Source organism: Coturnix japonica, chromosome 5, assembly GCF_001577835.2.
Source record: "Coturnix japonica isolate 7356 chromosome 5, Coturnix japonica 2.1, whole genome shotgun sequence".
NCBI lineage: Eukaryota > Metazoa > Chordata > Aves > Galliformes > Phasianidae > Coturnix > Coturnix japonica.
This window is the reverse complement of record NC_029520.1, coordinates 52,083,999-52,108,404: the sequence shown is the minus strand read 5'-3', so window position 1 is coordinate 52,108,404 and position 24,406 is coordinate 52,083,999. Positions and strand designations below refer to the sequence as shown.

At 44.3% G+C, this 24,406-nt stretch overlaps 1 long non-coding RNA gene across 1 annotated transcript in view; it reads left to right on the top strand.

The window, feature by feature from the left end:
- The window catches only part of LOC107315477, a 36,989-nt gene extending 12,913 nt beyond the window's left edge, over positions 1–24,076 (top strand). Inside the window, exons 2-4 of the long non-coding RNA XR_001555931.1 lie at positions 7,591–7,698; positions 8,260–8,385; positions 23,209–24,076. This is a non-coding gene — a long non-coding RNA (uncharacterized LOC107315477). The remainder of the gene's footprint in view (positions 1–7,590; positions 7,699–8,259; positions 8,386–23,208) is intronic.
- The last annotated feature ends 330 nt before the right edge of the window (positions 24,077–24,406 follow it).

Below are 24,406 nucleotides of genomic sequence, written 5' to 3'. Positions count from 1 at the left end.
ATGGTTGCAGCTTGTTGGCTTGCTTTAGGCTGTGGTAGCGTTCTCCCTAAAATGGCTGTGGGCTGCTCAATGTGCCTTGGGAGAGGATGAGGCTGAAGGTAAATTGGTTGTGTTGATGTCAATGAAAAGCTTGTAACTGAGAGTACAGCAATGCTGTATTGAATTCATCTCAATTTTTACTCCAGTGCTTTGGTCAGTTTGTGGAGAAGAGTCCTGCTTTCCTGCTGTGTATTTTAGAGTGAGATTCGAGCCAAAGCAATGGGAGTACTCAGGCAGTATGAGCACTGAGCTCCTATTTTTTACCCCCTCGCCTGCTGGTGCTCGGTGAATGGTATATCTCATATATCCAACATGAAGCCTTGTCCCATGCTTTTAAAACCCCATTGTAGCAGCCTGCATTCCAACTGCTCCTTAAAGAACAGATGTTAAAATAAAAGAACTCCAAAGTACTCATCATTATTTGTGCCATGAGGGTGCTACATGAAGTCCAAGTAAGAGCAGTGTTGCAGAGATGGTCCCCTTTGATGTAAATCTCTACAACGCTTAATGTAGTACCAGGGCTTGCTTCTGAGGGCAGATGCCTTCAGTGATTTAGACACAGCAGTTATTAGATTGTCCTGGATTATAAACCTTTATTTTTAGTACTACGACTGGAACATCTGTGGTGCATCATGTTAGGTTATATCATCTTCTCTGCAAAAGGCAATTATCGGTGCAGCCTCTTGTTGCTTCTGAACAAGCCAGGCTTTCTAATTGTTCTGGGCAAAAAAAAGGAACGGCCCTTTCAAAAGGAAGTCTGAAGAAATGTGTGCTCAGTTTGGCACTAACTGAGTAGCCTAAAGCTTTCCATATCGATCTGGCAGATAATACATTCACTCGTTGTAACAGCTGTGTCAAACTTCCTGATCAAATGGGTTTGTGAGGAAGTGATGATTTGTTGCAAATGGATCGTTTTTGGAGGGGAAAAAATGTTAGTGGGAAACGTTTCCCTGCTGGGGGACAGAACACTGAGCAGACCAGTAGCCTCAGTGAGGCAATTAAGTGAGGGGAGGTTCAAGCCTGGTGTTGCTAGATCCTACAGTCAGAGTCTGTGTTGCTCTCTGCCATGAGAGTGTTGCTGAAAGTCCTGCTCTGCTCTCTGGCTAAATGCATATTTAGTTTGCTTCATTACTTTATGTTGTATTCATGGAAATCTAGTTTATTTGTTGGCTCTTGCTATGATTTCTGTTATTTTTCTTAGGGTTCACAATCACAGAATGGCTGAGGCTGGCAGAGACCTCTGGGTCTATCTGTCCCTGCTCCTGCCCCAGCAGAGATGCTCAGTAATGTGGCCAGGATGGTGTCCTGATGGGTTTGAATATCTCCAAGGAGGAGACTCCACAAACTTTCTGGTCCCTGTGCCAGAGTTCTGTCACTTGTGCAGAACAACAGTGATTCCTGGTGTTCTGAAGGAACCTCTTTTGCTTCAGTTTGTGCCTGTTGTCTCTTGTTCTGGCACTAGGCACCACTGAAACTGAGCCTGGCTCTGTCCTCTTTGCACCTTCCTTTGGGTATTTGATTACATCAGTCAGGTCCCTTCTGTGCCTTCTCCAGGCAGGATGTCATCAACTCTCTTAGCCATTACTCTTAGGAGAGATGCTCCAGTACCTTCATGTTGTTGCCTCTCTCCAGTATGGCCATATCTGTTGTAGCAGAGAGCCCAGAACTGGGTTTTGACAGCAGCCTGTGACTTGCTGGTCTCTTATTTGCCATTGCTTCATGTAGACATGATGTGAGCACTCTCCAGTCCCCTGGATCTATAGTGATGTATCAAGATATGCTGGAAGTACACACTCATGTTTTGTGAATGGCTTGTAATTTTGCCAAGTGGCTGAAGCATCAAGAAGGTTTCACTGGGAACAAGCATGGGTTGTTTATACTCCTTAGCACTGAGTAAAACATGATGCTGGCAGCTTGGTTTACTACCTGTGGATCTTATCTTGCTCTAAGCCTTTGTGTTGTGGTTGGGGTTTGTTGCTTTGAGAACATTCATCTGCTGCTTCCTGAGGCAAGCTCCTCTGCTTTGTTCTCATCCCTCTGAGATTTTCTGTACCTTTTAATAAACATCTGTGATGGATGGTGTGAGAAAAGAAGCCTTGTTGAAACCTTTATATGTATATATGGGAAAACTTCTTCTGAGGGAAAAATGAGAGAAAAGAAATAGATAAGGCATTAATACAAATGCCCATTAATTACTGGCTCACATGTTATTCTCTGCAATCACAAATCCAGAGGTTATGAACATGCTTTTAAATTGAATATCTGGTCCAGGAAATCCCTTAAAATTTCTCCTCATCATAAATTGGGATGGTGACTGATTCTGAATGGAAGATACAGTTTCTTTGACCTTATGACTGTGTGCTCAGCTTTCTTGCTGTAACTGAGAGGTGTATGCAATATAGTTATCTCTCTAGTTTCAGATGTTGTTATGGATGTTACCTGAGGTTTCAGAGAGAAAATACCAACTGTTTTTTCCCCAAAGTGAGTACCGTCAGCAGCCCATGAACATGTAGTGTGTGCTGTGTGCCTACCTGCAGATGGCTATTTATTCAGTTCACTAATTTCATTTGAGCTCTCCTGCACAGCAGTGGGTTGCATGACAAGATCTCCCCTTGAGCAGGGACACCTCTTGAGGTTACACCTGTGCAGAGTACATCTGATCCCTTAGGGGTAAACCATTGACCAAGTCTTGGGCGTAAGGGGGGATTCAGCGTCATTCAGGCTTCTTCCTTCTGCAGTTCAAGGAGTTTTGGAAGGGGTCCACTCAACCTCATGATGCAACAGGAGGATCTCCTGTTTGAATGCATTTAACCCTACCCTCTATGCAATAAATAATCAAGTGTACTTGTCCGCTTTAAATCTTGTTAAGTTGTTGGCTTTTTATGTTTAAGCTTTTTTTAAACTTACTGTATTATATTGAGAAGTTTGTTGCTGCTTCTCTCTTATGAATGAAGTATATAATTCTGTGACAGACCAAAAACAGTGAGTGCCCCAGGGTAGGTTGGTGCGGTATCAGCATCAATTGCTCAGCCTGTGTTTTTAGAAAGTCTGTTAGAGCAGAACAGAAAGCAGCTCTAAAACACTCTTCTTACTAATACACTTACCAATGTAGTGTGTATGGGCTGCATTTTGATACCCTCTTCTGCTATGATGCTGGCCACTTCACCATCAAGGGATAGCAAACAATTGGTGTGGATGTGAGTAGGGTCTGCACAAGGGTCTGAATTCTAAGTTGTATTTAAATTGCAGTCAGAGGGCAGGGAAGCAGTCAGAGCTCTTCATTTACACACCCTTGGTCATCTAACACTTAGCAGCATTGCTGAGGCGTAGTACTGCAGGGATGTGGTACCCATGCTAACAGTTGATGCTCTTAGATTGATAACCTGAGTGTGCCAAAATGACACGTCTTTATTTGAGGCTGGCTCTGTAGTTTCTCCCAATGAAGTAATCACAGCACTTCTAATGTAGTCATTTGATGCTGCGGTGTCATTTCTACAAGTGCAGGAAGACAATACTTCAAGAGAAAATATAAGAGTGTGGTTCCCTCGTGTTCAGACTATGTGAAGGTGTATCTGCTACTTAATTTATTGAGTACTCAAGGGCACCTGGCAGGATAGATGTTCCAGTCCCAGCCCATCTGAAATAACAAGCCAGGAGAAGGCTCTGCTACTGATACGAAGTGTCAGGAATGAAAAAGAGCCCATAGGAAAGAAAGCATTACTGAATGTAGGCAGTATGCCAGCTTTTAACCCTATGGAGAAACTTAATTTGGATTTTAATCAACCGTTCTAGCAGAAAGTTAGGAAGGAGGATATCAGATTGAACCCTGGTGATTGTGGTGGGCTGGAGGACAGGGCTGCAATAAAACAATCTGTGCAAATGCTTTGGGAGTGAAAGCACAATATACTACCAGCACCTTTCTCTTTAGCACAGAAAGGCCAAGAAATTAAAGGAGGAGGATGTTTAGCACATCTTTGGAGCTCAAAGCTCAGATGCAAAAAATAATCTGTACAAGGAAAGAATTTAGGCTGATGGCGTATTGGTGCTGGCAGAAAGGCAGGCAGGTGTGACTTCTAAATTGGAGTGAGCTCTGAGATGTGCTACTCAGCAGGAGCAGTGCAGAAAGGAACGTCAGGCAAATGGAACCATGGGACTGACAGGCTGCAGCTCCAGCAAGAGCACTTCTACTCCTGTAGGTGCTGAAATGCTGAGGCACAGAGGAAGCTCTGACTGCAATGGAAGGTGAAATTATGGCTTACAGATGGTGGGGAGAGAAGTGTGGTACCCAGAGTCTGACCTGCCTGCTGCATAAGAGATGAGCATTTATAAGCAGTGCAGTAAAACAGGATGGAGAAAGCCAACTGCTAGAGAATGCTCTACCTCTGAACCTGCTATCAGCTATATATTAAGGCCAAGGGGCAGTAGCAAGTGGCAGTAAGCTGCTTGCTCTGCGGTGGATTACAGGGGCTGGTTTCACGACATTTTAGGAGGCAGAGCAGTGTTATGACTAATGAGACTACAGACCTGGGGTGCTCTGAGTGGTGAAACCAGCAGAAACCAAAGTAGAATCATAGAACCTTCAAGGTTGGAAAAGACCTCTAATCTCATCTAGTCCTGCAAATCCTTGCTCCTTTCTACCCTGAAAGATGATTCTGTGGTGGGCAATTCCCCCACCCTGGCACATGAGGATCTGAGAGTTCTTCCAGTAAAACAGGTGGCTGCCCAACCTGATGGGACCATCTGTGAGGATGAAGTAGTTTGACTTCCCAGCTGGGGCTGAAAAGGGGCATCAAATAGAGGGCAAGAATGAGAGCCTGCTTCTCTGCTGCTACAAGGCCATATGGGCCTTGCTGTGGGCAGGAGCAGCAATGGGGAAGGAGTGATTAATGAGTGACCAGCAGCATGGGAGGTTTTCCTTTCTTGCTTAAGAAGGGGAGCAGGGGATATGGATAATAGGAGGAAAAATGAATCAATCTGACTGCAGCAGAGCTGTGGAATAATTAAGGAATGATGTGCAGTGACCTGGTTAGCAGATTGTTTACTGCATGAATGCATGGATTTAGCTTAATGGGGAGCTCTAGAGGGAAAACCCTGAAGAACCAGGAAGAGAAAATAATGACTGAGAAAATTGTTGTCTTTGTTAAAACTTGAAGTTTGTTGAGAGGAGACAAAGTCTGAGGCACAGTTAATGGGAAAAAGGGGAATATATTGCATATAAAGAAGGGAAGCTGTAAGCTCTGGCATCCTTTGCACTGTGGGTCCTACTGATGGGACCTACATCACTCTGTGCAGGGAGGGACTCTGCAGGGTGTTTGCAGGGTCACTTTAGCTGATCTGCAAGTGTCTCACTGATTTTTGAGGCTTCCCTAGGCTACTGCTCTGGTATGGCTGGAATTGTAAGGGGGTAGAGATGGGCTAATCTGGATGTGTGGAAGCATTAGGAGAAATTTCAGCTCAGACTTAGAGCCTGACAGCTCCTGGGAGGATGCTCAAGGAGATGGGAGGGGATTAGAGATGGACTTCAGTCTATAAAGAAGTTTTCCTTTGCTTTCTCTCTTCTTGTCTGAGAGAGGAAGCATAAGAAAAATAAAGAATAAAAGAGTGATCTGATCATGAAAATTCAGTGCTCTTTTAAAAGATACTATTGGGAGTAGATTACGCAGGAGGAAACTATGGGGACATAATTATCTTGGATACTTAATTAATGAGGTGGGTGGGTCTGTGCAGCCTGCAGCTGTTTTGGTAGAGTAAGGAAATGCTTGGAGGTAGGAAGAGTGAAACTTTGCTCCTTGGAGGGAAGGGGGATTTCTGTGCAGTCATGTTGCTTGATGTAGGGAGGTTCTGGGGTTGGTATGAGTTTTGGGTATGAATTTGCAGACCTGGGAAAGTGATTTAAAGAAGATTTTTCTTCCTGTCAATCCCAGGTGTTACTATGAGAGGGTTGGTAGGCTTGAGGCAAGGCTGGTGGCTGGGTGTGCTGAGATGGGCATGAAAGGATGGGAGGTGGTGTTGCAATAAGCACAGGTATTTCGGGCTCCTCTGTCCTTCTCTTGCTTTATTTTTCTTTTTTTTTTTTTTTTGACTTGATACTTTAATAAGTTCTGCAACATGAAGATGTGCTGCAACATGGGCTGTGCAAGCAAACCCATGCTTTTTTGGGCTGCCTAATAGAGAAGTGCCTTTCAAAGCAAAGCTGGAATCTCCATTTGTATTAGATTATATGTAATCATAAGGGCTTTTTGCTCGAGTACCTTTCTGGTGGTCCTTTGTGATTGAAGTGAAAATCATTAACTGGGGCTTTGTGAGGCTTTTCTAAGTTTTCAACAGCCCTGACTGCTCTGGGGACTGAAAAAGAAAGCAAATGCTCCAGCTTGTCTTCCCTGCTGCGCTAACAAGCGTCTGCAAACGTGAATGTGTAGAACAGGCAGCATGCAGCTATTGCAGCCCTATGTGTGAGCAGACAGACATGCTATTAAACTGCAGTTGAACAAGTCATCATATGTCAGCAGAGCCTCACTTGCTGCCTATGTGTAAATGTGCTCAGTTTGCAATGGGGGATGGCAGTGCCACCTGTGCAAGCCACAGCGAGCAGGATTGCATGGTGTGAGGTTCCCTGGCTTTGTCACTTGAGGCAATGCATATGGGTGGCTTTAGAACCGCTGAATCATTAAGGTTGGGAAAGACCTCCAACATCACCATCCCCAACACATCCTCACTGTGTCCTTCAGTGCCATGTCTCTGTGGTTGTTCAGCGGCCCTGGTGGTGATGGTGGGCACAATGTGACTGCAAGGCCATCAAGAACCTCCTGGTCACAGGACCTGGGTGCAGGCAGCAGTGCCATGCAATGTGCTCGTCTGCCTGCTGACTGTGCTTGGGGTGAATCCAGGTCCTGCAAGCACCGTGCTGCTCCTTGTGCCTAAATGCAACCGCTTGGGAATGAGGCATGAAGGATTCTGTATCCCTCTGTGGAAGGAGGTGGCATCTCTCTTGATGGTAAGAGCCATGTGGGCTCCTTTCTCTTATGCTATTGTCCCCAGCCTGGCTGGCCCCTCTGCCTCTTCTCTGTCACAAGCTCAGAAATATATGGTAATTGTCCCTGTGTTTGAAAGACTGAAGAGCAGATGTTGTTGTTGCTATGAAATCAGTTTGTTGATGGAAAAAGAAGTGTGTGGCTGCATGTTGTGACTGGGCCTGGTAATAGCGTGTGATTACTTCTTGCAGCATCAACAGAAGCGCTTAATGAAAGAGCCTGCAAAATGACTGCTAAAACGTGAGCTGCTGCTGCCTCCTTGCACTGCTGGGAATGTAGCAACATCAGAAGGGATTCGCTGGTGAGGCATAGATTGCATTGCAAAGGAGAGGGTTGCAATGGCAGTAAGGGTGTCTCAGTCCTGGAAGTGAAGGGAAATCCATTTCTCCAAGGGCTGTGCAAAGGGAGCACTGCTACATTTCTGTTTGTTTTGTCACCAGATCAGGGATTTGAAAGTAAAAACTTGATCCATGGGTTTTCTTTTTGTTTTCTGTCAACGAAGGGTTTGTGTCTATTTTAGAACGCGTCCCACTGCTTAAACTTAATCAGCACTGAGAAGATTGTGAAGATTTTTTTGTCACCATGACAAGCTGGAGAAGAGGAGCAAGCTGGGCTGCAGCAGGGGAAGGTAAGAAGGGACAGGTAGTTCCTTGCTGCTGTTGAGATTACTCAGTGCTTGGTTTAAAGCAGTCCTCAGTCAGCCCAGCCTGGGAAGCTCCTCACTGGTGGCTGCAAATGGGGATGATGACTAATTGCGGGTGGAAAGATCTCTGCTTTTCCCCATGTCGTTGGCTTTGCTGGGAGCACCATTAATGCTCTACTCCTGGCACCACTCTGATGATTGCACCAACTGCAACAGCTCTTCTCTCATCACAACTCAATTTTCCATATATTCTTGGGTGCTAACAACCTGGCTTCATGCTTGCAACCCTACCAAAAGGCCCAGCATGAGGCTGTTGTGCGGTGCTGTGCACCAGCCCGTGCTGTTGCGTCAATATCCACGAGCTATTCCTGGCCCTATGGATGTCATTTGTCCTGGCTGACATCAGCGATGGGCGGCAAGCGCTTGGTCTCCTCTAAGGCTCTCCCTGGAGGTACAGCCAGTGACTCACGCTCTCCCAAAATAAGTCCTCGCCAGGTGCCTGCAGGCAGTGATTCATTTCACCTCTCCCTCATCATCTGCTTTCAGGAGAGCTGACGTGACAGGCTCAGCCCAGGCGTCAAACTTCCCGATGGCTGGAGAGAGAGGAGATGAGTTTTGCTCTCCCTACTGCCAAGGACGCAGTGGCTGTTTGCTGTATATTAGCTAATGAAGGTAAGGCGAATGCTTTATAGTTAGCCAGCTGCTTTTTCTATGTTTTTTATTTTTATGAGTCAAAATGCTGGATTTTTAGGGCCAGCTCAGTGGAGATATCTGAGCCATGCTTTGCATTGAAAGGAGGTTGACTCCACTAGAACTGCTTTATTTCTTCCCAAACTTCTAGTATTTGAATATGCTTCTGCTTTGTCCCAAGTAGATCTGGCCTTGTTAGGATTGATCCAGCTCCATTGGTTGTGCAGTGTAGAATGATTAGAGCCCATACACTTCTAGACAGGAGAGAAGGCTTCAGGGTGACCTTATTGCAGCTTTTCAGCAGCCTATAAGCAGGAGGGGAGTCAACTCCTTGAAAGGGTAGATAATAGGAGGACAAGGGGAAATGGTTTGAAATTGAAGGAGGGCAGATTTAGATTGATGTCAGGGGGAAGTTCTTTACTGTGAGAGTGGGGAGGTGCTGGAACAGCTGCCCAGAGAGGCTGTGGATGCCCCGTCCATCCCTGGAGGTGTTCAAGGCCAGGTTGGATGGGGCCCTGGGCAGCCTGGGCTGGTATCAATGTGGAGGTTGGTGGCCCTGCCTGCGGAGGGAGGTTTGGAGCTTTGTGATCCTTGAGATCCCTTCCAACCTGGGCTATTCTGTGTGTGTGAGATCCTGGATGCTGTCCATCAAACCCAAGTCAAGCTGCTGGCAGGAAGAAAAAGCAGAATTTGCTCACATTGTATATTATCTGTAATCAGTAAATTTCACACAAAGATTATTGTTTGCAGAAACCATAAGAACTTGTTTGAGCTCTCAACTCCAACTTGTTAAAATCCAATCTTGTTTTATCTTACTCGTGCTGTATTACTGTAGTTGGGTGGCAAGTTCAACGGCTATTGAATTTCTTTCCATGGAAGCACTGGGGGAAAGTTTTCCTTTGTTGACATGTTGCCTTGTCTTTTTAGTTTGGCTCAGATAGGCAGTGAGAGCTCAGCCTTTCATTTGGTTTGGATAGGTTTGGGACTTTGGTATTGAGTTGATGCTGCCTGGTGGTTACGGTGCGATGTAAAACAGGAGGCTAATTCCAGTTGACTTCAAGTAGCACCAATTGAACAACTAAGCGTATACAGGAAGCATCTTTGTCTGCAGAAACATTTTAAGAGACTTGTGAAAAGCTGCATAAGAGTAACATCTTTGCTTAATAATACAATAGTTTTAAATAAGACATCGAGCTCTGCGTTTCTCCAAGTGGCAGATTTACACTCCTACATCCCTGTGTGCAAAAAAGCAATTGTGTACCCAAACCAGATAATAAAATACTTAAATTGCCTGGCTGCCTTGCCAATGCTTTTTAAAGGGCCGTATTTAGATTAGTAGGAAATCTACCAGTGAATATATATATATATATATATATATATATATATATATATATGTGTGTGTGTGTTTCCCTTAAGAAACCTGTATGTAAATATAGTACTAGCACCTTGCTCTTTTAGCAGCCAGTGGGAGAATACAGATCCAACTCCATCTCAGTCACAAATGGCTCCCTGTAAGGCTACCGGTGCTTTCCCCTTCCCTTTCAAGCAGGCTTTATGTCTCCTGGTACTGGTGTGTGATGCATGTGTATCAAGCTGCATAAGATACACGGAGAAACAGTGCATTTTGTTCCTGTCCACCTGCATGCCTCTTTCTGCTTCTGTTTGTTGTTTCCTTTTTTACATAGATCTGTGTTGTTTGGTGTTTTTTCCCCCCTTCTTATTGAAGGAATCAACCAGCAAAGAGCAGAACATACTCAAACAGCCTCAAAGAACCAGCATTTGAATTCTAGCCACAAAGAAGTCGTTACTTGGCTGCACTGTCCATTTGTCATCATATGGAGCGCACCCTGATTCATCTGTAAAGCTGCAGAAGTCCATCTGGTCACAGTTGTTTTTTTTTCCTATATTGGTCTCTGGTTGTAGGTCTTTATTATGTTCTTTTAAAACAATTGCAGTGTAAGTACCTGAGGCAGGAGAAGGAGAATATGTGGGTGCATCTTCCTTGTAATTTTCAGTAGGGAGCATTAAATTCATCAAGGAGGCAGAAAGGTGATGGTAAAATAACTCCTCCCTGTTGCATGTGTTGGGCAAAAGTTGAACCTCTCTGATCCTAGAACACCTTGAGATGGGATCCTGACCTGTGTATGTGCAGTGTGAAGGAAAGGAAGAGCTGTGGGCCTGTAGAAGTGGTTCGCATTTTGAGTTTGTGTTAATCTATGGCAAATAAGAAGAGCTGTAAGGGCCAGCTCTGAGGATGGGCAGTAGGTGAGAGCCTGTCCATTGACACTAAGATGCTGTGTTTGCTGTGAGCAAGTGAGAAGATGGCTGGTTTTGCTGTACATTCCATAATGCCTTTGCGTTCACACAATTGCTGTTGCACATGGTGTTTTACAACTTAGAAGAGGGCTGCTGAATAAAATAAGAGCCATATTGGCCATGTTAACAGCTATCGAGCAGAGCTCATTATGAATCTCTATGAAAAATTTATTGCTCCTTTTCATTTTTCAAAACTTCATTGTCTTTCACCAGTAATCAAAGAACACTGAAGCTTTCATTGCACAGAATTTGGGAAAGCACTGTTCTGTTAAGCAGGTGCATCTGCTGACAGTACTGCGGGTGGAGTGGAAGCGTCCACATATGTCTGCATAAATGCACGGTAAATAGGAAGATTACAGTTATCTTAGATGTTGATTTGTGATATAATCCTTTGATAGGATGTGAAAAACTCTGTAAAAAAGACTTTGCAAGTTGAAATAGCGGTGCAATGTGCCAGTTAGCGCTCCAGCAACATTTGGTAATTTATTTCATACTCTCTTTAGATTCACTACAGCCTGTGATAAAACAGGGATGAAGCCCTTAAAGGTCTCATTTTCTTCATCTTAGTTCAGTAAACTGCTGCATATTACTTGCACTTTTTGCATATTTCCATGAGCAGTTTTCATCTCGTAAAACACTTTGGCAGACATTGGGTGCTGAAGGACTGGCTACAGCTTCCAACCTGTTGCCCAGGACCATCTCTGCTCTTGCAATGAAATACACCTGTGACAGTCCTTTGGCATTGATTCTGACAGTGTCAAGTTGGCTGTGTTACTGAACTGCTTTATCTCCCCAAAGCAGGATGGATGCATATAGGTGACTTTCCAGAAATGGCCTTGTTGAAAAGGCTGATAAATGGTCTTGCAAGACAGTGCAAGTCATGGTGGGATGATATTGTTTCTGCTACTCTTGGGACTTCCCTCCTAGAAAGAGCACTCAGGAGCTGTCCTTGCCCACATGCATGTGTGTCTCTTGGTGCAGGATTTGCATCATTCCCCTTCACATATGTTTCCCCTTCCCTGAACAGGAATGGAATCACTCCTTATGTAAGTGTATTGGGAGAAAGCTGTGCCTTCTGCTCCTGGTAGTGGGCTCAGGTGGTTCCCCAGTGCTGGGGACAAAGGGCTGCTGTACCCCGCATGTTCCCTGTGGTGCAGAAATTGCTTTTTAATGAACAAAGGGAAAGGAAAATGAGAACCTATTCTTTTTCTGACGTTTGTAGACAATGAGATAGGGATCCCAGAAAGAACCCAAGAGAGGTAGAGAAAATGGCATAATAGTGGCTGGGATTGCTCATAAATACTGCTGGAGCTTGGCAGAAGGCTAGGACCAAGTGCTCTGCTTGGCCCTTCAGCTTCTTTCCTGCTTATCAGTGGAAAAAGTATTTAAATGTTAGGAAATTAAGGAGTGTATTACTGAGATATAACATTACCTTATTGCCTCATTCTGACTTTCTGGTTTGATTCTGACTTACTTCACAAGTCAGCTGTGACTGTGAAATGCTTGTGTTATCGTTATAACACAGTAATGAACCAGGTGGATGCCATAGAGCTGGAACCCAGATCTCCTTTTTTCTACTCATGCTCACTTCGAAGGTTCAGCTTTTCCATGGGTCCACCTGGCTTTGGATCTTAGGGTGCAGACCTGAAAGAACACTGGCACCCAGCATTGCACCTCTACAAACAGAGGTTCCTGCAGTCTGACACGTCATTCCTCCTAACTTGATTGTTCAAAACAGTACATGGTAAAACTGGGAGGAAAACCCACTTCTCTGGAATCATTGTCCCTTTCTTAGTCCTTCCCAAATGTATTTATTTTTAAATGCTAGAATGAGCAAATTGAAGTCTGAGGTGGGGGTTATTTCTTTTCTTACCAATTAATCTTCTGGAATATTTACCTCTAACCTTTGTCTTTCTGCTCTTCTTCCTGTCACCTCTGACAATTTTTGTTTAAACAAATTGTAGGGACTTCCCAGCTCCCCCTAGAGCATCCATTTCACTGAGTGGCACGTTTGAGATGAATGCTGGTGAATGCCTCTGGGAGCCAAATCTTGCTACATTCCCTGGCACTGAGGAGTGATGACAGGGCAGCAAAGACACAGCAGTGACAGAAAGCCCTGCATGTCATGGTGCAGCCTGATGGATCACTACCTCTGATGCTCCATATAGCACTGCTCAAACTTCATCCCTCTCAGACTTTCAGCAGTTCTACTGTGCTTGCAAGGGAAAACAAATGAACAACAAAACCCAACAACAGTGACTAACAAATGTAAAAGAAACACAACAAAGTAGTTAGAGGATGCTAAAAATGACTTACTTTTCATTTTAAATAGTATCAGCATTCTTTTATCCCAACAATCAGTATATTGTATTTGTGTGGTCCGTGGAGCTTAAAGTGTTCTTGGGCAATGAGCTGAGCAGTGTTGGAGTCCAGCCAGTGCTTCAGCATGAGCTTGGTAGTGATCCTTTGTTTTTCAGTTATATCAAAGGGTCTGCTCACATCTGTGTGTGTTTCAGTGTTTCTGGAGTGGATTGTTGAAGTGGTCTTGCTCTCGAGGTATTTGAATGCTAGAGGAGGTGATGGCACTGTTGAGGAGGAATCCCACTGCAAGCTGCTATCGTCTTGCAGAAGGAGGAATGTGATGGTTCCTGGAGGAATTTCTCACACGTATAAGCAGCACTTGGCCATCTCTTCCAGCTGCTGAGAAGCAGCATGTGAACCATGGGTTTGGTGCTGACACAGGCACAGAGGTGAAGAGCCTGTGACTGTCCTTGCTGTTCTTCCTTCTGATCACCTTACCCTTGGTAGAGGAGCAGAAATCCTTGTTTGCTGTGCAAGAACAGACATGGCTGCCCTGGAGGAGATGGCTGGAGTGCTCTGCCTCACCCTTATGCCCTCTTTCTGATGGTGTTTTTTCTTGGTGCCATGAACCCATCCTATGACTGTGTTGAGGAGGCAGAAGCAGAGCCCCATCTCATCAACAGCAGGAAATCTGTTCTCCTTAGTGCTGGACCTATGTTTCCCTTGAAGGGCTCTGCTTGGATATAGCAGAATCTGGCCTAGGGGCTGCCTTGGTAGTGTTCTTTGAAAACAGATTTGGACACCCAAAAAATGAGTCAGGAGCCCTCAAAGATATAGCAACAGCTTCTTGGACTTTGAATTAGACAGCAAAAGTATTTTTCAGTATCTGTAGGTTATACTGAGGCACTCTTCTCCTCCAACCCAAACTCAGTATGTGGAACTGCTCTGCATGTTTCTTGCTCTAGATGCACTGTAACCACATGGGCACCTGCTTGCGAAAGTAATTCACGTGCCTACAAAATATATATGGTTTCAGTGATTGAAGCTTAAGAAAAAAATTATCCAGCAAAAGCTGTAACGACATGTTTATGAGGAAGACAGAGTCCACAGCGTCCCTTCAATGTGTGCACACAATATTGTAGCTCTATGTACTTACTGGTGTGCAGGTTTACTGTTACCAGGAATATAAAGCAGTTTCCCTAAGCGAGGTGCTGGAAAAATATGACAGTGTCAGATTTGGAGAGAATGTTTTCCTTGTGGAAGGAATAGATTTATTGGGTTTTTTTTAGAAGGAAAATTGGACATTGCTGGTTAGCTTTCCGTTCATCTGCTGTTATGGCTGTGTTCATACACGTGACGTGATTTACTTGGCTGTAAGAGTAACAGAGCAGCCCTGCTCAGTCCAGGGGTGTCACGATGGATGTGGTCAGTGCCTGCTGTTCCTCCTTCCTTCCCCACTCACCTGGCTCCTGTCAGCAGCCTTTTCATTGCTCCTATTGCAAACATCCCTAGTTAGGCTGTTGGAGAACAGATGAAATGCCCCCATGGCATTTCAAGCAGAGATTAAAATCCTCCCTTGACTATCCCACTCAGTGCTGCCCTGCCAGCTGCTGAAATGCCCTTTTCTGTGCCGCTTGCAGCACTCTGGGTGTCATCTCTATGGGTCTGTTTTTGCATTTTCCAGCGTTATCCCTCAGACTGTGGGCAGGAAGATGAATGGTGCTTTCCAGGTTTGTTAGGGCTCAGCTGCTGTTTATTCTTACAGTATAAGATCCAAAGATTCTGCTTTGGGTGATGGGCAAAAGCAGATGTAAGGTTCCCTTGGGCCCTGCTGGACCAAAGGCAGTGGTCCAGACAAGATTAAAAGGCTGCTCTGTGCTCCTGCCCAGGGCTGCATGCCATGCCCATGTGGATGGGCTCTGTCTGAGATTGCTGTCCCTGGAACCTGCAGCATCTTGCATTGCTGTAGAGATGACAGATCTCAAAGAAAATTCCTAGAAGCCGGGTTTTCTGTTGGAAGAACCCTTGCAAAGTGTCCAGACTTCTACCTTGTTTGTCTGCGCTGCTTTTAATGTCTCAACCAGTTCAAAAACTTCCCATTCCCTAACCTCACTACAGAATAAAAGGAAACATTTTGTAAAGCGATTTCTGAATTTCCAAACCTTTTATCTTGCATTTAGGTGAGCTGTTAAACTTCCAGATGAGGGGAAACTGTGAAAGCAGGCACTGTGCATGCCAATAAAAAATAGGGCACACTTCAAAGGGGAAAGGTATTTACTTTCAAACACTGGAGGAGTTCCTCTGAAAATTAGAATATTGTTAGATACTTCATGATTGCTTCACCAGGAAGTGTCTGCCCATGTGAGCAAACTGAATTATGCAGCATTGCATTTGGTGGTCAGATCCCAGAGAAGTCCTCCAAGGATGGCTGACTTCATCTTCAGACACCACTTCAGCACCAGGAATGGTTGTGTTGGCAGCTGCACCCACATTGGTGTTGCCCTCAGCCTTGTCTTGGTGGTGCCGTTAGATGAGAGCCGCTACCTTGGGCCGATTAGTCCATCTGCATCTGATGCAAGTGAAGCTCCCTCCTCATAAAACAAAAAGGAGAGTGAGACCTGCCCCAAAACTCCTGCCTCTGTGACCCCGCATTTCCAAATCAGCAGGCAAGACTGTAGTAGCCTCCCAGCAAATGAAAGCCCTTATTACAGACCTAAGTTCTTGAGCCAACTACTGCATTTGAAATCGTAGTGTTTGTGTATTTTATGTCCCTTTCCCTAACTTTTTATTTTGGTTTCAGACGACACCTCAGGGCTCCTATTTCACATATTGAGTAAGCTGTTGAACCAAGGGGAAGAACTGCTGATTTACCAGATCACTGCCAGTCCATTTGGAAACATCTACAGGAAAAAATATCCTTGCAGTCTTATTTAGTGACCTTTTTGTTGTGGTGGGACCAGATACAGGGCATCCCAAAAGTCCTTGGGACTTCTACCATTGCTCTGCTGCAGTCTGTCATGTTGCTTGGGGACGCGTGGAGGAAAATCCAACTCAAAGACTTTGAACTCTGTGTTCTCAGTAGGGAAAGGAAAGAGTGTTAGTAGCAATGGGTAGGAATTAAGCAGCATTTGCTTCAGTCTGTGGCTCCTTCTCTAAGACTCGCTAAGTATAATTTTAAGAGAGATTATGCTTTTAAGTGGAGGTCTGTCTTTGGGGCATCTTTTCCTCTAAGTTCTTGGTGAATCCTGTCTTAGTGAAACATTGCTGAAGATAAAACCAATTTACAGGGGAGAAAAAGTTTCCATTTAAGAGCTGGAGAATCCTGTTTGGCGGCAGGTAATTTCTCTAAAGCTTCCTGAAACCGGGGGGAACACTTAAGCTAGTTACTTACCAGAGGACACACAAGTTGTCTTGAAGCAGACAAATCAATGACTATCAAGAATGCTAAAGCTGAAAGAAATCCCCCCATTGCCCTCTGTTTCCCGAAATTGGCTCCCTTGTTTTCTCCAGCAGGACATTCTGTATCACTGGAACATTGTGATGTTATCTGGAAACTCCACTGGAAAGTATTTGGGAGCCCTGGTCTACCCCAAGCTGCTTGTAGGCCTTGGGTGGCCAGAGAGCTTCCAGGAGCAACTGTGGCTGCTTCTTGCAACCAAGAGCAGAGCCAGCAAGCATAGTGTTTCTAGTGCTGTCATAGAATCACAGAATAGATTTGTTGGAAGGGATCTCAAAGCCCCCCAGCGCAACCCCTGCCGTGGGCTGGGTGCTCCCCACTAGCTCTGACTGCCCAGGGCCCCATCCATGGCCTTGGGAACCTCTAGGGATGGGGCAAAAACAGCTCTGGGCAGAAGTGCCAAGGCATCCAAGTAAAGAATTTCCCCCTAACATCTAAATTAAATCTCTCCTCTTTCAGTTTAAAAATGTTCCCCCTTGTCCTATCACTATCAGACCATGTAAAAAGTCTTGCAGTGTTTGAGTTTCTTTTGAATCCTTTGATAGTTTTCTAGGGGATCATGAAGTGGTTTCTGAAACAACTTGCCCAGGAAATAATCTCCAGCAGTTGGAAGTGTTCCCTGCTTGGACTATAGCAGCCCATTAAAATGATCCTAGGGACATATACAAGTCTATTTGGGTGAGATTTGACAGCTTCATTGCTCCACAGCTGTAGGGATGGAGGAACTTGAAGAGTTTTATCCCCTTGATGCCGTGTTGCTGTTTGCTTGCTGCTGGCCTAATTGTTGCCTGCGTGTGTAAGCGATGTGGGTGAACTGTGATAAAAGCTGAAACTTGAGAATGGAGGGAAGTGTGTTTGCTCAGATCAGGTGCATTATATCTTCTGTTCTCTCCCTCACTTCCTGAAAGGAAGAAAATCACCAGGCTGCCATGCTTGGATACGCTTGAAATTAGCTGCTGTCATCCTTTTTTTCTTGCTCAACATCTCTGTGAATTTATCTTGCCAGCCTCTCAGCTACCTGGAGCAGAAAGTCCTTTTAATCCACATGCAGCACATTTCTAATTGCCCCCAGTTCTTTATTTCTTTCTTTATTTTTGGCAGGGATTTCTTGGAACATCCTTCAAGTCAGCATTCAAGCTATTTATTTCATTTTCTGGGATGCTGAGTTAATTTCATCAGAATTTCTTAGGCGTCAAAATCCTGTTTTAAATGAATCCAAAGAGCCCTCCCACTTTTATGTCTCGCAGCACTCTTTTGAAATGTAATTAAATCTTAAAAGAGTTCGTAACTTAAGAGCCAATAAAGAAGTCGTCGTCCTTTCTTTTTAATGACTGCTGGAGAAGTGTCTCTTGTCTTTCCAAGGCTGGTGAGGAAGTAGCTCACAGTGCTGCCAGATAACTGATTTCCCAGTTTAGTATTAATTTTTCACTTAAATCACTTAAATGACTCCTCACATTAATAATGAGTACTGCCATCAAATGACCTTGCTGTGCCGTACTAAGCCATCTTTTCTGTTTGGATAATGTATCAGATAGCTGCTATGTGTGTCTCCTGTGGGTTGCCTCCAAAAGTTCAGGTTTACGCTACTGTAAGAAAATGAGAGCTGGAAGGAATAAGCTTTCCTTGGGGGATGTTTCCTTATCCTCACTGTTCCAGAAACTGTGCAGATGTAGAATGGTCACGCTGAGGCTTTCTTGTTTGTTTTTCAAGCTACTCAGCTCCTTTAGGTAGTTTCAAGTCTTCCATTTGGGATGGGATGGAGAAGGTTTGTTTCATGGTTCTCCCAATGGCTGAAGTAACCCCTTCTTCTGTCTCTGTCTGAAGTGTTGGGTTTTGATCGTGTTTAGTCTAAACTGTTGTAGGAGACACTGATGTAAGAAGGATGATCATGTTTGTGGACTGGTTCTTGAACAAGCTGTCATATTTTTCCAGCTTACATTTGGCATAGAAGAATTTTATTAATATTATACAAACAAGTTATTTGAAGATCTAGTCATTGTGTGTACACACTTTCTAATATATACAGCATAAAAAGGAACTCAGATAATAAAAGCTGCTTCAGAAACTGTATGAATATACTTAGTTTTCTTTTATGGGCAGCGATGTCATCTTCTTTGGCACTTGAAGCCTTACATAAGGTCAGAGCAGAAAATTCCAGAAAGCTTTCATTAGTTTGACTTAAATGTAACAAAGAACTGTAAGTGAAGGGAAACATCTCCAACCATTGTGGGTATAAAATTGACTAAAATGCAGGTTTTCCTCTACATCAGTTCACCTTTCTACCTTCTTCAGCGCTTCTGTCTACACAGAATGTATGCAGGTCTTTTTGTGCACAGTTACCTTTCATGTGGAACTTGCTGGAAAGAAGATTTGTCAATGACTTTTTGGGTCCTGGGCATTTTTAAGATGCTTAGCTGGGTGTCAGCAATACAAAAGCCTCTGGGATGGTCTCTTAGTCTCAATGAATATTCCACTGTATTTGTAACGAGAAGGAAATGCATCTATACTATTCATATCTGATAGAACAGCACAAGGAATATTTTCTTTCTATCTAACTTCTAAGTTTTATTTGCTATTTTCTTCCAGCTTCTAACTTGTAGTGGAAGGTAGACACAGCATCATGTGATCCTGTCAGTATAAGAAACTAAAAGCTTGAATTAATCCCCTAAATCTGATCTGATGGTTGTGATGATTATAGCTATTTCTCTGTGGGCTTCTAACCAGGCTCTTTTTCCCCATTTAGGGCAAACTCCCACCCAGAATTCTTTACTGTTCTCATTGGTCTGTTCATCACGTCTGTTCTTAATGAGAATTAAGTATAATTTCTTGGTAACTCTTAGCAAAGCTGGGCAATGTGAGGCTGGTGCTGAGGTGTCACTGAAATCTACATCTAATGCAGTGCAAGCCCTGAGGTGGTTCTGGTTCCTTACAGAAGCAACTGAGTGCCAGTTTATCACAGGTAGAAAGCTACACAGGTGGCAGTGTAGCAGCAAATGCCAAACATCTGATGTCTGGAGTAACTCAGATAACCTTCTGATAGCTGGAGATATCTTCAGCCAAAGGTAAATTAATAAATAGCGAGGTAATTTCTGACTAGAGGAGCTGGTGCTGGAGTTGGCTGCCGATTGGGTGGTATGCCTCGATATCTCATTGCTGATTTTGCAGCAAGGAAGCAGGCTGGGTGGAAGGTCCTGGCTTACACTGCCTGCTGCATCACCACAGCATGGCCAGGTTATAGGATAAGGCATCACTTAGTGAATCACTGTAACTGATTTGCTGCTGGGGCAGCCCTGCCAGTGGACTTGCTGATCCATGGCTGCATTTTGCTGTGATGCTCACCTGGCAATCTGTGCAGGGAGGAAAAACGTGATAGAATAATGGAATCATTCAGGTTGGAAAAGACCTCCAAGATCCCCAAGTCCATCTCTCATGTTCTCATCCAAGAACATCTCTGCAGGAGGCTCTGACTGACCTCCAGCTCAGTAATTTGCAACTGTGTATGGAAGATGGGTGAGATGCTCCCTCTTTCTCTCTTCTCTTTTTAACGATTCTGGGTTCAGGTGTGTGAAATGAGTAGTCAGTGTTTAACTGCTTTTTTTGCAGAGAGATCCGAATCCAAACAGCAGTCATCAAGTATCTGTGCAAATTCAGCTCTCATCTTTCACTCCTGAGAACAAAGTGTCTGGAGTGAGACAGAGAGTAATCAGTCCTCTTCCTAAATTAATTATACAGAATGTGTTTTGTCTCCAGGAGACAAAGGCTCTAATTGTGCTGTGTGGAGGTCTGACATTTCCCCTTTTCCAGGGCTTTCGTAGGAGTGGTTTTTGTATGAAGAAACCAGGCTTAGAGCACGGAGTAGCAGGTGAGGATGCAGCAGTGTCACGCTGGACTGGTTCCCCCCTATTGCCTTCATCCCTGCCTGGAGGGGAGCAGTGAGCAGCAGGGGGGATGGTGGCACAGTGGCAACGCTATGTTGAGCACCAAAGATAATGAGCACCAAAAACAGAGAGAGGGAATTGTTCCCATATTTATCATGGAAACAGCCACCCTGCATCTGTATGTTTGTGAGGTGACGATGCAATAGAATGACATGATGTGATATTGAATTGCTGCTTTGATTTTAAAATGCAACACTTGAAAAATGATGTCCCCCCTGTCCTGGTACCCAACAAAAAGTACAAGCTGTTCGTTACTGTTAAAAAGATGTAACGAGTTAGCAGTTCTTTGAAGAAGCTACTTAAGTTATTTCAAGGTCCTTTTTACATCTGAGTGGGAGCTTGGAAAATATGAATGCAGATGAGCTGTGTGGAGAGAAAGCTTGAGTCGCTTTAAGAATCCTGCTAACGTTCCCTAAACTCATAGGTGTTATTTCAAAGGAAATGCCCCCAAAACATGCTAACAAACAAGAATTAGACGTAATCAGCTGTTTTAATGCCCCTAGGAGCTGAAACTAAAGTTCCGTACAGCGATTAATTATGATTATTGCAATACCTGCATTTTTTAAACTCGATAACCTGCAATCAGTTATCCAATAACACTGCAGGCAGGCTGAATAATTCAGCCCCATCTTTCTTTTAATGTTGGAAGTCTTTTGAAATGGACTGATTCTTATCTTCTGCTACAGTCATTAAGGTGTCATTTAAAACCCACACAGTCTTTATGACAGCTTTATGCCTCCCAAAGGATTAGACTGTGAAAAGATAAACGCATTCCTTAAGTTTTTAGCAGTGAATTCCATATCAAAGGGAAGCAGCAGATTGGAATCTTAGAGACTAAAACTCTTCATTGGGTCGTATTTGGGAGAAGCTGAGTTTGGGTCAGGGCACACTTGGTATTATTCACATCACAACGGTCTGCCTGCATGGCTGCTGGAGACCCAGCCCTACTTCTTAGCTTTTTCCTTTCTTATTTGGCTCACGCTGAAAGTTGTCAGACATGCAAAATTAAAATGGGATCATGGAAACCTGCCGTCTCCCCCTGGTATTCTATGTGAATTTCCAGTTTTAGAGCTCTCTATTTTTGTCTCTCCATATGCTCTCTCACTGACTGGAGCTGAGCAATCTCTTGGCTTTGGGAAACACAGAAAGCGGCTGTGAGGTTCGGTAGTCCAAACATCACCCATCCAGGAGCAGAGACTGCTCTTAGTGATAAATGTTGGGTCCAGTGGCGAACATCTCCACTCTGAGACTTCTTTTGTTACCCTACAGATAACTACACTGTTATAGGAAGGACTATTATGGGTATTATAATGGGCTTGAAGATGCTAGCTTGTTTGCTTTGCTGTTTGCTCTTGCAAAGACCCAGTTCTCAGCATATCTGCTGTTTGGTTCACTTACAGCCTTTTATGTGAATGATTCCACACCAAATTTCCTTCTGCATTATGAGAATGAGAATAACACCCTGCAATTAGAATTGCCTGAAAAATGCCATTTGTTGCTTTGGTTTTGTTCTTCTCTGGAGAACGTTGAAAGCCTTTTCTTTTTTCCCTTGTAAATTTTCCCAGGAGGGGGGGGGGTGAACTTTTGTGATAGGAAACTCAAACAAAAAGTAACCACAGGAAAGAAATCTCACCACTCATTGCCAGGTGATGTTTAAGCAAAACAAGACCCCTCATCTTCCCAGCTCCGTTCTCTGCAGGGCTACATTCTGCACGCATCACAACTGGAGATGAAAGCTCAAAGAATGATCGTTGCTGTTATTTTCTTTTAACTGAAAGGAGAGGTTGTTACACATGGAGAGATCTGAACCTGGTTTGTTTCTTGCCTTGGGGAGGAGAAAGAACCAAAACCAATGAAACCAACCAGGCGGATGCAGAAATTCAGAGTGCGTGTGTTTGGTCGGAGCGAGTGAAAGGGAAGTTCTTCACTAGGAGAGTGGTGAGGTCCTGGAACAGGCTGCCCAGGGAGGTTGTGGATGCCCCGTCCTTGGAGGTGTTCAAGGCCAGGTTGGACGGGGCCCTGGGCAACCTGATCTAGTAATTGTGGAAGTTTGGTGGCCCTACCAGGCAGGGGGTTGGAGCTTCATGATCCTTGAGGTCCCTTCCAATCCAGGTCATTCTGTGATTCTGTGAGTCAGGCTCCTGGGACAACTCCTTACCTTCATGCACAGTGGAAGTGCAGAGTTCTATTTTGGTAAGCTTAGCACTTATTCACTCCTGATCATGCCCGAATTATAAATGAATAGGATAATGAGGGCTATTAAAATAATTTTTCATCCAGGATAATAAATGAATAAGACAGTTTAATGTTCACACATGCATCTCCAGGATTAATTCTGCAGGGGGACAAGTGAGCTGTCTTCTTCCCAAGGGTGGCTGTGAGGGTGCCCTGTGTGTCCATATGTGCCCTTGAAGAAGCCAGCTTTAACCAGGCTCAGCCTGATGCTTCACGAAAGCATCATGTTCCTGAAATATTTAAGTCACTCCAATAAGTGCAGGGGCACATTCCTGCTCTGTGTCCTACTTAATGTAGCATTAGTGAGTTGGTCACCTCATACTGCATGAATAATGGAAACGTGGATTCAGCAATGTTTACAGGAATAAAAGCATAGCATTAAGTTCTGCTGTTTCCCCCCCCATTATTTGTGAGTGCTTCCACAGCCACTGGGTGTTCTTGCTGAGGCTTTTGAGCCCTGTGTGACCTGCATGTTGAAGATGTGTTTTCTAAATTGGAAGTATTTGTTTACCCGTGGTTTGAGGCCTGTAAATTGTTGTGTTTTTTTTTTCTGCTCAGAAATATTACACAGCAAAAGAGCGGGACTAATTTCCAGTGCTTTGGCAACTGGCTATGCCTCAGAAGCAGTGAAAGAAGAGGTCTGGAAACAGCACGGTCTGCAAGTCATTGCCCAGAGTGTTTGGCAAACTTGTCAGGCTCTGTTTGGAGTATATGGGGAGCAAACTGGATTACAGCAGCCAGAGGAGGGACAATGTGCCTGCTGGGATCTCTCTATGAGGCTCTCCAGTTCCCTGCATCACTTGTTTTTGGAGCAAAGCAAAGTCCTGCCCAGGTAAAGCGGCACCATCTGTTGTGTAGGACTTCAGAAAAAATATGGATGTACTTTAAGAAGAAAATCCCAACTATTCTTCGTAAATCACTTCCATGGGATTTTCTGCTTAGTGCTTGATCAGTTTAAAAGGACCAGGCTTTTGGCTAAGGAGCAGAAAACAAAAGCCAATGTTGGCAGAAATTTAGAAGATGCAAAGAAAACATTGGGGACCAGAGGACTTTCAGGAAATAATGTGAATGTTTCTGACTGATGGGACACCCAGCGATGCAGGGCTCCTTGTTAGTAGCTCTGCAAATTACTGAGGGGCCTGACCTCCCCCACTGCACTGTGTCCCTGACCCACTCCCATGGTTAGTTCCATTGACTTCAGTGAACAGCTCTGCATGGTGCTCTGCAGTGCACACATATGGCTGGGTGTGAGATGGCCAGGAGAGAAATAGCAGCTTGATTTTCCAACTCCCATCCCCAAAACTTTGGAGTCTTTACCTCCCTGAACAAGTTTACTATTGGCTGAGTGTCTTTGCAGATGGTTTGGAGCAAAATGATCTGTAAGGTTTCTTCCCACCCAAACCACTCTCTAATTCTGTGTCTTGAACTTTCACTAATGCATTGAGCGTTATTTTCCCACCAAGTATATGTTGTCTTCATCACATTTGTATGCAGACTCCTAAAGTCAGCCTGTAGTTTCCCAAGCCCCAGCTGATGTCTAGCTTGAAGCATCATCTGAGGTCTGCAATTAAGCAGTTCAGATAGGTGGTCCCTCTGCCTGGCCTGAAAGCTGGCTGAACTGGATGCTCTTCCCAGGTAGATTTGCTTTCCAATGGAGAAATATTTTATTTGTTGCTTAAGACAGGAAAATATCCACAGGAGCTGTACTTGTGAATAGGCTGACAGCTGCCACCTGCCTGGAAGCAAAAAGCTGAAT